Source organism: Sus scrofa, chromosome 1 (assembly GCF_000003025.6).
Source record: "Sus scrofa isolate TJ Tabasco breed Duroc chromosome 1, Sscrofa11.1, whole genome shotgun sequence".
NCBI classification, from domain to species: domain Eukaryota; kingdom Metazoa; phylum Chordata; class Mammalia; order Artiodactyla; family Suidae; genus Sus; species Sus scrofa.
Window position 1 is genome coordinate 121,702,920 of NC_010443.5, and position 13,846 is coordinate 121,716,765.

At 36.8% G+C, this 13,846-nt stretch overlaps 1 protein-coding gene across 18 annotated transcripts in view; it reads left to right on the forward strand.

Moving 5' to 3' along the window:
• Positions 1-13,846, forward strand: part of ATP8B4 (ATPase phospholipid transporting 8B4 (putative)) — a 285,562-nt gene that overhangs the window by 73,848 nt on the left and 197,868 nt on the right. The window lies entirely within an intron of this gene.

A 13,846-nucleotide genomic window follows, 5' to 3' on the forward strand; every position in this document is an offset into this window, starting at 1 on the left:
AGAAACAAAAAGAGGGAGCAGGAAGGAAAAGTAGGCTCCTGTGTGAAGCAAGAACTACAATTGCAGTTTCCTTTGTTGGCACATGGTTTATGAAAGTAATCCATAAATCAATCATGTGGATACAATTGGGCAAGTTCAGTAACAGTTGAGAGGTTAGGGGGAAAACCACCAACCAACCCTAACGGTCTCAAGGTGGTTTTTAATCCTGTTTTGTAATTTTCTTTATTGGATCAAACACTTTGTTTCTCTGAATCATATTCTTAAAAGATGTTTTATATTTTATATTTTGCTGTGGAAAGATTAATCAAATCACTTGTGTTAACAGTGTAGTTTCAAATTCAAGTCTACTATTAAAAAACCAGTGCTCAGATTACTGTTGAATTTTATATCTGAGTTTCTATGTGCAGTTTCTAACAAGAGTAAACTATTTAGACATTAAAGTTAAATCTAGATATAATTTTAAAATAATTCTAGGAGTTGGTTAGGGGCCATATGTATAAATGTTTGTGTGTTGCATGTTTATGTGTGTGTGAGAAAGGTTGTAGTTGTGAGAGTGCATGTATATCTTTGTAAGAATGTTCTGGCTTGAATGGTGAAAGACTGTTATTTGAAGAATTGTGCAGAGGAAAGCAATCAGATTCTTATATCTAGACCCATGATCTAAATTTATAACTGTTGATACCTTGATTTGACATCTCCAGCATCCCTAGTTGTTCTGGATTGTATGTGTGCTTTTTGGTTGTAAGGTTTGCTGTGAATCAAGGTCACATCATTATAGCTGTGGCTATCTGGGAACAATCTAGATATGTTGCAGGTGGTGACATCATCCTGCACCAATAGCCCCAAAGTGCAGGTGAGAGGACCTGTTTTAAACAAATGGGAAAAACCTGACTAGTAGAGTAAGGAAGTTAGCTGAAGTTCATCATAGACTCTTAGTGTGGAATTATCCATTAATGCTTTTACATCCACCTCTCTGTATAGAATTTTCACTGATGACATATCCAGTCTGTGTTTGTATTCCTCTGGAAGAGAAAACTCACCACCTCTGAAAAGGGCCTTTTCTGTCTTGGCATGTTTTTCTATCTTTAGACAGTTTTTCCATCAATTGATCCTAACGGATATCTTCTTTCTTTATTATCCATTAGTTAGCTTTTCATCTGATACCAAAACAGAGCAAACATGTCTGCTGTTTGACGTGACAGCCCTTCTGTTACTAGGTTCACTGAGTAGACTAGTCTCCAGAGCAGTAATCTCCAGTTCTCTTTCTTTTCAATGAACTTTAGCTTTGCTATCCTTTCTTAAAGTGGGTTGCTCCAAAGTCAAGTGATATTCTAGAAGTTATTTGACCAGCTTGAAGTAGAAGAATTATTAATGGAGCCAAAGATTGCACTAGCTTTTTGGTGATTATTGATTCCTATTGATTTTATAGTAACCTCATTTTCATTGTTAAAAACCAGGACTGTGCCACATTTATCTCTGCAACTGCTTGTTGTATGTAGGACAGGCACTTACCCACTAAACTGCCCCTTTCATTACTGTCCCATGGGGACTTACTGATCATATCTTCTGCATTTTCACTGATATCTAAGCCAATGGACCAATCAAATCAGAGGCTCTTGGGGGTGGAGTCCAGGCACTGGTATTATAAAAGGAAAAATCTCCCCATGTGATTCTAATGGGTAACCAGGTTAAGAATCACTGATATAAGTTATTAATTAAAATTTTGAGCACAACACAGTTGAGGATGGAGCCATGTACCTTATCACTAAATGCCTCCTAACACGTTGCCATTGGGTCATTAATCATTATGTCTTATTGCCTTCACTAGTTTCTAATTTTTATAGTTAAATTTCCTGGCTGCCAACCCAATTTTTGTTTAATTATACCATATTATTGCTCTTTATTTTAGCAAGCAGAAAGCCTTTAAAATTAAATATTAAATCTGGGAATATTGGGAGTTCCTGTTGTGGCTCAGTGGTTAACAAATCTGACTAGGAACCATGAGGTTGTGCGTTTGATCCCTGGCCTTGCTCAGTGGGTTAAGGTTCCGGCGTTGCAGTGAGCTGTGGTGTAGGTCGCAGACATGGCTCGGATCCTAAGTTGCTATGGCTCTGGCATAGGCTGGCAGCCACAGCTCCGATTAGACCCCAGCCTGGTAACCTCCATATGCCACGGGTGTGGCCCTAGAAAAGACAAAAAAAAAAAAAAATCTGGAAATATTAAATCTAGGCCTTCACTGCTGTGGCACAGGTTCAATCCTTTGGGAACTCAGATCCCATATCAAGCCACTGTATGCTGTGGCCAAAAATCAATCAATCAATCAATATATTATACTGCCAGTTTAGATGATTTCCACATGTAAGCAGAAGGACAGAATGAATATTTGAACTTTGAAGATTCCTTTCCAAGTCATGTTTCTATGACTCTTGCAAACCATGTAGTCCCATGCTGCAATGTTTTAAACACTCCTGTAGGCCAAATGCCACAAAAATGCCACTGTTTTAAACAAGACATTTTTGAGGTTAGAAGTACAAATGGGCTGGACTTCAATGTTTTGCAGAGAAAACCTTGTTCAGATTTTTCTAGGTAAGAGAATAAGCTAAAGAAATGTTTGATTTTTTTTTTTCTTTTCTCTCGCTCTCTGATAGGGAAAAGTTAATGGACTACATGAAGATGATGTGCAAAAAAATGTGAAAAACCTACATTTATGCCAGAGTCTTTCTTTGGCAAATGTAATTGGGTACTGAAAATGACTTGTTTGTGTTGTGAGTTATTAACAATTATATAAACTCATTTTTTTCCTGATAAACTGATTTTTCCTCATGTATTATTTTTCACTTTTAAATGTTTTTATCAGCCTTGTATTAAGTAATGTATGTGTTTATCACTTTGTTAAATGCTTTAGAGACTTAAAAATGTATAAAGTAGGGTTTTAGCCCCTTAGGAATTTGCTATCCCCTAGAGATTTCGAGATTATTTTATATGAAGAAATGAAATTATAGTATAAGACATTGTAATATTAAGTATAAAAATGAATGGTGTTAGACTTATAATTTAACATTTTCATACTATATCTGGGTAAGGAAGGTAATTTTCTAATAAGAGGTTAATTCTTCTAAAAAATTGTTTAGAGCAGTAATAAATGTCTTGAAAAATATAAAAGAATGGTAGAATACCATGTCGTATTTATATAGTATAGAAATGGCCTAACTTGATTTGGAAACCTACCAGTTGGCACTGCACTTCGAATCCCTGTCTGGATTTGAGGAGCCACTGGCTACTCAAAAAGCCAAATACCAATCCCTTTCAGCTCATCTAAACTAAACCAACAGAAGAAAATGATATACTCATTCAGAAGTTCTGAGATATTCTGGAATTGAATGGTTTGAGTATGAAAGGCCATTGAATTTTTTGTTGTTTAATTCAAAAGTGAATTTTAGATATGTGATTATTAAAAGTAAATACATAAAATTTCTTGATATTGGGAATAGTTCTGAATTTATGCTTTATGAACAGATAATTATAAGTAAATTCCTGAACCTCTACAGGGCCTGTATGTTATTTCCTGTGCATATGATCAGCTTTTTACATTTTGCATGTTATCATCTATAAAAGAGTTCCTCCTGCTCCCTGCAATACCTCCCCCCCCATTTTATTCTCTTCCTGCAATGCTTCCCCTTGTCTCCACATACCTGTGGAATTTCTTACATGGTCTTTTGTTTTCCAACATTGTGCTTGATATGATCTTTTTATTTGCCAGAGCTTTAACTGAAGATATGAGAAGCATCTCTGATTTTTATTTTTATCCAGTGTATTTTTTCTAAGGCTTGAAGGAGAAATCTAGAATAATATCTGCAGCTGAGTAAAAAGGACACTTTCTTTTGATAGTCCCAGCCTTGTTGTAAGGTATTCCTGTGTTCAGGTCTGATGTGATGCAGCTCCATAGTCGACTGGTAAACCCAAGTATGTCTCAAGTTGCATAATCTGTAGTGACAAATTGGACTTGTTTGGATTTGTACGCATTTAACTAAATTATTTACAGCTCTTTAAAAAATACATACACTTTTTCTTATATCATAGAAAATTGTGCTTATCAAAGCTCTTTGAGGCTACTTAATACTTTGCTTCATGAGAGGCGAACCTCTAACTAGTGTCATCTTCTTCCCTGGAGCTTGTTAGAAATTCATAATTGCAGGCCTAATTGGGGAAACTCTTGAGGTAGAATCTGCCTTTGAACAAAACCTCCAAATGACTTGTATACATATCTGCATTTCAGAAGCATTGGACAGGTCCTCTACTCTTATTTCAGTTAGGAATACCCTGAAGATTTTGGCAAAAGCAAAGAGGTGAGGAGGGAAAAATGTATTTGATTAGCAAGCACAGGGCTCTTGCCATTCTCAAAAAGGCTTTGGGCCACATGCCATAGCCACAGCCTTCTGTTTGGTCTCCTTTACCCCCTTCAGGTCCGTTGTCCTGTTTGTAGTGCCATTGGCGACCCTCAGTGGGAGGGCACTGCATATAGTCTTCCACTGTCATGAAATGACTCCTGATTTTTTTTTCCTCAATGAATTTTATTACATTTATAGTTGTACAATGATCAGCACAACCCAATTTTGTAGGATTTCCATCCCAAACCCCCAGCCCAAGCCCCACCCCCCAAACTTTTTCCTTTGGAAACCATAAGTTTTTCAAAGTCTGTGAGTCAGTATATGTTCTACAAAGAAGTTCATTGTGTCCTTTTTTTTGGATTCAACATGTAAGTGATAGCATATGATGTTTGTGTCTCACTGTCTGACTAACTTCACTTAGCATGATAATTTCTGGGTCTATCCATGTTGCTGCAAATGCCATTATTTCTTTCCTTTTAATGGCTGAGTAATGTTCTATTGTATATGTGTGCCACTACTTCTTTATCCAGTCCTCTGCAGATAGACATTTAGGTTGTTCCATGTCTTGGCTATTGAAAATAGTGCAGCAATGAACATTGGAATACATGTATCTTTTCGAGTCATGATTTTCTCTGGATAGGTGCCCAGGAGTGGGATTGCTGGATCAAATGGTAATTCTATTTTTAGTTTTCTGAGAAATCTCCCTACTGTTTTCCACAGTGGTTGCACAAATTTAAATTCCCAACATCAGTGTAATAGGGTTCCCTTTTTTTCCACACCCTCTCCAGCACTTATTGTTTGTAGACTTTTTTTTTTTTTTTTTTTTTTGGTCTTTTTGCCATTTCTTGGGCCACTCTTGCGGCATATGGAGGTTCCCAGGCTAGGGGTTGAATCAGAGCTGTAGCCACTGGCCTACACCACAGCCACAGCAACTCGGGATCTGAGCCGCGTCTGTGACCTACACCACAGCTCACAGCAATGCTGGATCCTTAATCCACTGAGCAAGGCCAGGGGTCAAACCTGCGTGCTCATGGATACTAGTCAGATTCGTTAACCACTGCGCCACCACGGGAACTCCAGTAGACTTTTTGATCAGAGCCATTCTGGCTGGTGTGAGGTGGTACCTCATAGTAGTTTTGATTTGCATTTCTCTAATAATTAATGATGTCAAATATCTTTTCATGTGTTTTTTTGGCCATCTGTATGTCTTGGACAATTGGAGAATTGTCTGTTTATATCTTCTGCCCAGTTTTTGATGGGATTGTTTGTTTTTTAGTATTGAAGTGAGGGTGTTATTTATAAATTTTGGAGGGTGAATCCCTTGTCAGTTTCTTCATTTGCAAATATTTTTTCCATTCTGTGGGTTGTCTTTTAGATTTGTTTAGGGTTTCCTTCACTATGCAGAAACTTTTCAGTTTAATTAGGTCCCATTTGTTTATTTTTGTTTTTATTGTCATTAATCTAGGAGGTGGATGTGAGAAGATATTGCTGTGGCTTATGTCTGAGAGTGTTAGGCCTATGTTTTCCTCTAAAAGTTTTATAGTGTCTGGTCTTATATCTAGGTCTGTAATCCATTTGGAGTTTATTTTTGTGTATGGTGTTAGGGAGTGTTCTAATTTCACTCATTTACATGTGACTGTCCTGTTTTCCCAGCCCCACTCCTTGAAGGGACTGTCTTTTCGCCATTGTATATTCTTGCCTCCTTCGTCATAGATTAGTTGACTATAGGTGCGTGGGTTTAATTCTGGGCTTTCTATCCTGTTCCACTGATCTCTATTTCTGTCTTTGTGCCAGTACCATACAGTTTTGATGACTTTTGTTTTGTAGTATAGTCTGAAGACCGGGAGCCTGATTCCTCCAGCTCCATTTTTCTTTTTCAGGATGTCTTTGGCTAATCTAGGTCTTTTGGCTTCCAAACAAACTTTAAAATATTTTGTTCAAGTTCTGTGAAAAATGTCCTTGGTATTTGATAGGGATTGCATTGAATCTGTCGATTGCCTTGGGTAGTATAGTCATTTTGATAATATTAACTCTTCCAATCCAAGAGCATGGTATGTATTTCCTTCTGTTTGTGTCATATTTGATTTCTTTGATTAGCATCTTAAAGTTTTCAGAGTACAGGTCTTTTAGTCTCTTTAGGTAGGTTTACTCCTAGGTATTTTATTCTTTTTGAATCAATGGTAAACAGGATTGCTTCCCTAATTTCCTTTTCTGCTTTTTCATTGTTAGTATATAGAAACGCTGTCGATTTCTGTGTATTGGTTTTGTATCCTACAACTTTGCCAAATTCGTGGATGAGCTGTAACAGTTTTCTGGTAGAGTCTTTAGGATTCTCTAGGTATAATATCATGTCCTCTGAAAATAGTGATAGTTTTACTTCTTCCTTTCCAATTTGGTTTCCTTTTATTTCTTTTTCTTCTCTAATTACCATGTCTAGGACTTCCAAAACTATGTTGAACAGTAGTGGCGAGAGTGGACATTCTTGTCTTGTTTCTGATCCCAGCGGGAACTCTTTCATCTTTTCACCATTGAGAATGATGTTAGCTTTGGGTTTGTCACATATGGCCTTTATTATGTTGAGGTATGTTCCCTTTATGCACACTTTCTGAAGGGTTTTTGTCAGAAATTTGTGTTCGATTTTGTCAAAGACTTTTTCTGCACCTATTGAGAGGATCATATTTTTTCTACTCATCAGTTTAATGTGGTGTATTTGTGAGTGACTTGCAGGATGTTGAAGAATCCTTGCATCCCTGGGATAAATCCCACTCAATCCTCACATCCCTGGGATAAATCCCACTTGATAATTATGTACAATCTTTTTAATGTATTGTTGGATTTGATTTGCTAGCATTTTGTTGAGGATTTTTGCATCTATGTTCATCAGTCTTTTTTTGTGGTATCTTTGTCTGGTTTTGATATCAGGGTGATGGTGACCTCATAGAATGAGTTTGGGAGTGTTCCTTCCTGTGCAATTTTTTGAAATAGTTTCAGAAGGAGAGGTGTTAGCTCTTCTCTAAATGTTTGATAGAATTCACCTGTGAAGCTGTCTGGTCCTGAACTTTTATTTGTTGGAAGTTTTAAAATCACAGTTTCATTTTCAGTACTTGCTATTGGGCCATTCATCTTTCTATTTCATCTTGGTTTAGTCTTGGAAGATTGCACCTTTCTAAGAATTTGTCCATTTCTTCTAGGTTATCCATTTCATTGGCATATAGTTGAATGTAGTAGTCTCTTAAGATCCTTTGTATTTTTTGTGATGCCTGTTGTGACTTCTCCTTTTTCATTTCTAATTTTATTGATTTGAGTCCTCTGTCTTTTTTTCTTGATAAGTCTGGCTAAGGGTTTATCAATTTTGTTGATCTTTTCAAAGAACCAGCTTTTCGTTTCATTGATCTTTTCTATGGTTTTCTTTGTTTCTATTTCATTGATTTCTGCTCTGATCTTTAATGATTTCTTTCCTTCTGATAACTTTAGGTCTTGTCTGTTCTTCTCTCTCTCTAGTTGCTTTCAATGTAAAGTTAGCTTGTTTATTTGAGCTTTTTCTTGTTTCCTGAGGTGGGCTTGTATTGCTGTATACTTTCCTCTTAGAATGGCTTTTGCTTCATCCCATAGATTTTGGAGTGTGGTATCTTTGTTATTGTTTGTCTATAGGTATTTTTTAATTTCCTCTTTGATTTCTTTAGTGATCCATTGGTTGTTTAGTAGCATGTTGTTGAGTCTCCACGTGTTTATGTTTTTTGCAGTTTTTTCTTGTTGTTGATTTCCAGTTGCATAGCATTGTGGCCAGAAAAGATGCTTGATATATTTCAATTTTTTTTACAGTTACTGAGGCTTGATTTGTGACCCAGAATATGATCAATCCTAGAGAATCTTCCATGTGCACTTGAGAAATATTTGTATTCTGTTACTTTTGGATGGAATGTTCTATAAATAATCTATTAAGTACATCTGGTCTAATGCTTCATTTAGAGCCTGTGTTTCCTTGTTGATTTTCTGTCTGGATGATCTGTCCATTGCAGTAAATGGTTTGTTAATGTCCCTCACTATTATAGCATTATTGTCAATTTCTCCTTTTAAGTTTGTTAGCATTTGCCTTGTACATTGAGGTGATCCTATGTTGGGTGCATATATATTTACAATTGTTATTTCTTCTTCTTAGATTGACCCCTTGATCATTATGTAATATCTTTCTTTGTCTCTCATAATATTCTTTATTTTAAGGTCTATTTTGTCTTATATGAGTATTGCTACTTCAGTTTTCTTTTTTGCCATTTTTTGGGCCATTCCCACAACATATGGAGGTTCCAGGCTAGGGGTTGAATCAGAGCTGTAGCCACTGGCCTACGCCAGAGCTACAGCAATGTGGGATCCGAGCTGCGTCTGCAACCTACACCACAGCTCACAGCAATGCCCAATCCTTAACCCACCGAGCAAGGCCAGGGATCGATTCGTTAAGAACCTCATGATTCTTAGTCGGATTGTTAACCACTGAGCTACGACAGGAACTCCTCACTTTCAATTTGTATGTGTCACTAGAAGTGAAGTGGATCTCTTGAAGACAGCATATATATGGGACTTATTTTTGTATCTATTGAGCCAGTTTAAGTCTTTTGGTTGGGGCATTTAGTCCATTTACATTTAAGGTAATTATTGATATGTCTGTTCTTATTGCCATTTTATTAATTGTTTTGGACTTGTTTTTCTTGCTCTTTTTTCTTCCCTCTTCCCTTGTTCTCTTCTCCTGTGATTTGATGACTATCTTTAGTGTCGTATTTGAGTTGCTTTTTCTTATTTGTTTGTGTATCAGATGTAGATTTTTGGTTTATCGTTACCCTGAAGTTTTCATATAGGATTTATGTATAAGATTGTTTAAGTTGTTGGTCTCTTAATTGCAAGTATATCTCCAGTGTCCTGCATTTGTACTGTCCTCTTCTCGTGATTTTTGATTTTGATGGCATATTTATGTGTGGATGATTTCCTACCTTTACTGTTTGTATGCCTTTCCTGGTAAGCCTTGCCATTTGTAGTACTTTTGTTTCTAGTTGTGGCCTTTTCTTTTCCACCTAGAGAAGTTCCTTTAGTATTTACTGTGAAGCTGGTTTAGTGGTGCTGAATTCTCTTAGCTTTTGATTGTCTGTAAAGCTTTTATTTCTCCTTCAAATCTGAATGAGAGCCTTGCTGGGTAGAGTAATCTTGTTTTTTTCCTTTCATCGCTTTAAATAAATTGTGCCACTCCCTTCTGGACTCCAGAGTTTCTGCTGAAATTCTGCTAATAACCTTATTGGGGTTCCCTTATATGTTTTTTGTTTCTTTTTTCTAGCTACTTTCAGTACTTTGTCTTTAATTTTTTTTTTTAATTTTATTTTCCCACTGTACAGCAAGGGGGTCAGGTTATCCTTACATGTATACATTACCATTACAGTTTTTCCCCCACCATTTCTTCTGTTGCAACATGAGTATCTAGACATAGTTCTCAATGCTATTCAGCGGGATCTCCTTGTAAATCTATTCTAGGTTGTGACTGATAAGCCCAAGCTCCCGATCCCTCCCACTCCCTCCCCCTCCCATCAGGCAACCACAAGTCTCTTCTCCAAGTCCATGATTTTCTTTTCTGAGGAGATGTTCATTTGTGCTGGATATTAGATTCCAGTTATAAGTGATATCATATGGTATTTGTCTTTGTCTTTCTGGCTCATTTCACTCAGTATGAGATTCTCTAGTTCCATCCATGTTGCTGCAAATGGCATGATGTCATCCTTTTTTATGGCTGAGTAGTATTCCATCGTGTATATATACCACATCTTCCGAATCCAATCCTCTGTCGATGGACATTTGGATTGTTTCCATGTCCTGGCTATTGTGAATAGGGCTGCAATGAACATGCGGGTGCATGTGTCTCTTTTAAGTAGAGCTTTGTCCGGATAGATGCCCAAGAGTGGGATTGCAGGGTCATATGGAAGGTCTATGTATAGATTTCTAAGGTATCTCCAAACTGTTCTCCATAGTGGCTGTACCAGTTTACATTCCCACCAACAGTGCAGGAGGGTTCCCTTTTCTCCACAGCCCCTCCAGCACTTGTTATTTGTGGATTTATTAATGATGGCCATTCTGACTGGTGTGAGGTGGTATCTCATGGTAGTTTTGATTTGCATTTCTCTTATAATCAGCGATGTGGAGCATTTTTTCATGTGTTTGTTGGCCATCTGTATATCTTCTTTGGAGAAATGTCTATTCAGATCTTTTGCCCATTTTTCCATTGATTGATTGGTTTTTTTGCTGTTGAGTTGTATAAGTTGCTTATATATTCTAGAGATTAAGCCCTTGTCAGTTGCATCATTTGAAACTATTTTCTCCCATTCTGTAAGTTGTCTTTTTGTTTTCTTTTGGGTTTCCTTTGCTGTGCAAAAGCTTTTCAGTTTGATGAGGTCCCATGGGTTTATTTTTGCTCTAATTTCTATTGCTTTGGGAGACTGACCTGAGAAAATATTCATGATGTTGATGTCAGAGAGTGTTTTGCCTATGTTTTCTTCTAGGAGTTTGATGGTGTCCTGTCGTATATTTAAGTCTTTCAGCCATTTTGAGTTTATTTTTGTGCATGGTGTGAGGGTGTGTTCTAGTTTCATTGCTTTGCATGCAGCTGTCCAGGTTTCCCAGCAATGCTTGCTGAATAGACTTTCTTTTTCCCATTTTATGTTCTTGCCTCCCTTGTCAAAGATTAATTGACCATAGGTGTCAGGGTTTATTTCCGGGTTCTCTATTCTGTTCCATTGGTCTGTCTGTCTGTTTTGATACCAGTACCACACTGTTTTGATGACTGTGGCTTTGTAGTATTTCTTGAAGTCTGGGAGAGTTATGCCTCCTGCTTGGTTTTTGTTTCTCAGGATTGCTTTGGCGATTCTGGGTCTTTTGTTGTTCCATATAAATGTTTGGATTGTTTGTTCTAGTTCTGTGAACAATGTCATGGGTAATTTGATAGGGATTGCATTGAATCTGTAGATTGCTTTGGGTAGGATGGCCATTTTCACAATATTGATTTTTCCAATCCAGGAACATGGAATATCTTTCCATTTCTTTACATCTTCTTTGATTTCTTTGATTAAGGTTTTATAGTTCTCGGCGTATAGGTCCATTACCTCTTTGGTCAGGTGTATTCTTAGGTATTTGATTTTGTGTGGTACAATTTTAAAAGGTATCGTATTTTTGTATTCCTTTTCTAATGTTTCATTGCTGGTATACAGAAATGCAACTGACTTCTGAATGTTAATCTTATATCCTGCCACTTTGCTGAATTTATTAATCAGTTCAAGGAGTTTTGGGGTTGAGTCCTTAGGGTTTTCTAGGTATAGAATCATGTCATCTGCATACAGTGACAGTTTGATCTCTTCTCTTCCTATATGGATGCCTTTGATTTCTTTTGTTTGTCTAATTGCTGTGGCTAAGACTTCCAAAACGATGTTGAAGAGCAGTGGTGAGAGTGGGCATCCCTGTCTTGTTCCAGATTTGAGTGAGAAGGCTTTCAGTTTTTCCCCATTGAGGATTATATTTGCTGTGGGTTTATCATAAATGGCTTTGATTATATTCAGGAATGTTCCCTCTATACCCACTTTGGCGAGGGTCTTGATCATGAATGGATGTTGAACTTTGTCAAATGCTTTTTCTGCGTCTATTGAGATGATCATATGATTTTTGACTTTTTTTTTGTTAATGTGGTGTATGATGTTGATTGATTTGCGTATGTTGAACCATCCTTGTGAACCTGGGATGAACCCAACCTGGTCATGGTGTATAATTTTTTTGATATGTTGTTGGATTCGGTTGGCTAAGATTTTGTTGAGAATTTTTGCATCTATATTCATCAATGATATTGGGCGATAGTTTTCTTTTTTGGTGGTATCTCTGCCTGGTTTTGGAATGAGGGTGATGGTGGCCTCATAGAATGTCTTTGGGAGTATTCCTTCTTCTTCAACCTTTTGAAAGAGTTTAAGGAGGATGGGCACCAATTCCTCTTTATATGTTTGATAGAATTCACCTGTGAAGCCATCTGGTCCTGGACTTTTATTTGTAGGGAGTGATTTTATGACCTCTTCAATTTCATTTCTAGTGATCGGTCTGTTCAGTTGGTCTGTTTCTGCTTGATTCAGTTTTGGCAGGCTGTAAGATTCTAGAAAATTGTCCATTTCTTCCAGATTGTCAAACTTATTGCCATATAGTTGTTCATAGTATTCTCTTATGGTTTTTTGTATTTCTGCTGTATCCGTTGTGATTTCTCCTTTTTCATTTATAATTTTGGTGATTTGGGTTCTTTCTCTCCTCTTTTTAGTGAGTCTGGCCAGGGGTTTATCAATTTTGTTCACCTTTTCAAAGAACCAGCTCTTGGTTTTATTAATTTTCTCTATTGTTTTTTGAGTCTCTATTTTATTGATTTCTTCTTTGATCTTTATAATTTCCTTCCTTCTGCTGACTTTAGGACTTTTTTGTTCTTCTTTTTCTAATTCATTTAGGTGGAGGGTTAAGTTGTCAATTTGGGATCTTTCTTCTTTTTTGAGAAAGGCCTGGATTGCTATAAATTTCCCTCTGAGCACTGTTTTCGCAGCATCCCATAGATTTTGAGAGGTTGTGTCTTCATTATCATTTGTTTCAAGGTAGTTTTTAATTTCCTTCTTGATTTCCTCATTGACCCATTGGTTTTTTAGTAGCATGTTGTTTAGTCTCCATGGAGTAGGTTTTTTCTCTTTGCTTTTCCCATGGTTGATTTCTAATTTCATGGCATTGTGGTCAGAGAAGATACTTGAGATAATTTCTATGCTCCTAAATTTATTGAGATTCGCTTTATGTCCCAATATGTGGTCTATTCTTGAGAATGTTCCATGAGCATTTGAGAAGAATGTGTATTCTGCTTTTTTTGGATGTAGTGTCCTGAAAATATCAATTAAGTCTAACTTTTCTATTGTTTCCTTTAGGATCTCTGTTGCTTTATTGGTTTTCTGTCTAGAGGATCTGTCCATTGATGTGAGGGGGGTATTTAGGTCTCCTACTATGATTGTATTCTCATCAATATCTCCCTTTATGTCTGTTAATATTTGTTGTATGTATCTGGGTGCTCCTATGTTTGGGGCATATATGTTGATGATAGTAACATCCTCTCCTTGGATGGATCCCTTAATCATTAAATAGTGTCCTTCTTTGTCTTTCTTTATGTCTTTTGTTTTAAAGTCTATTTTGTCTGATATGAGCGTTGCAACTCCTGCTTTTCTGTCATGTCTATTGGCATGAAATACTTTTCCCCAGCCTTTCACTTTCAATCTATATGTATCTTTTGTCCTAAGGTGAGTTTCTTGTAGGCAGCATATTGAAGGTTTTTGCCTTTTTATCCACTCAGCCATTCTGTGTCTTTTGATTGGGGCATTCAGTCCATTGACATTTAAGGTGATAATTGATAGATGATTATTTATTGCCAT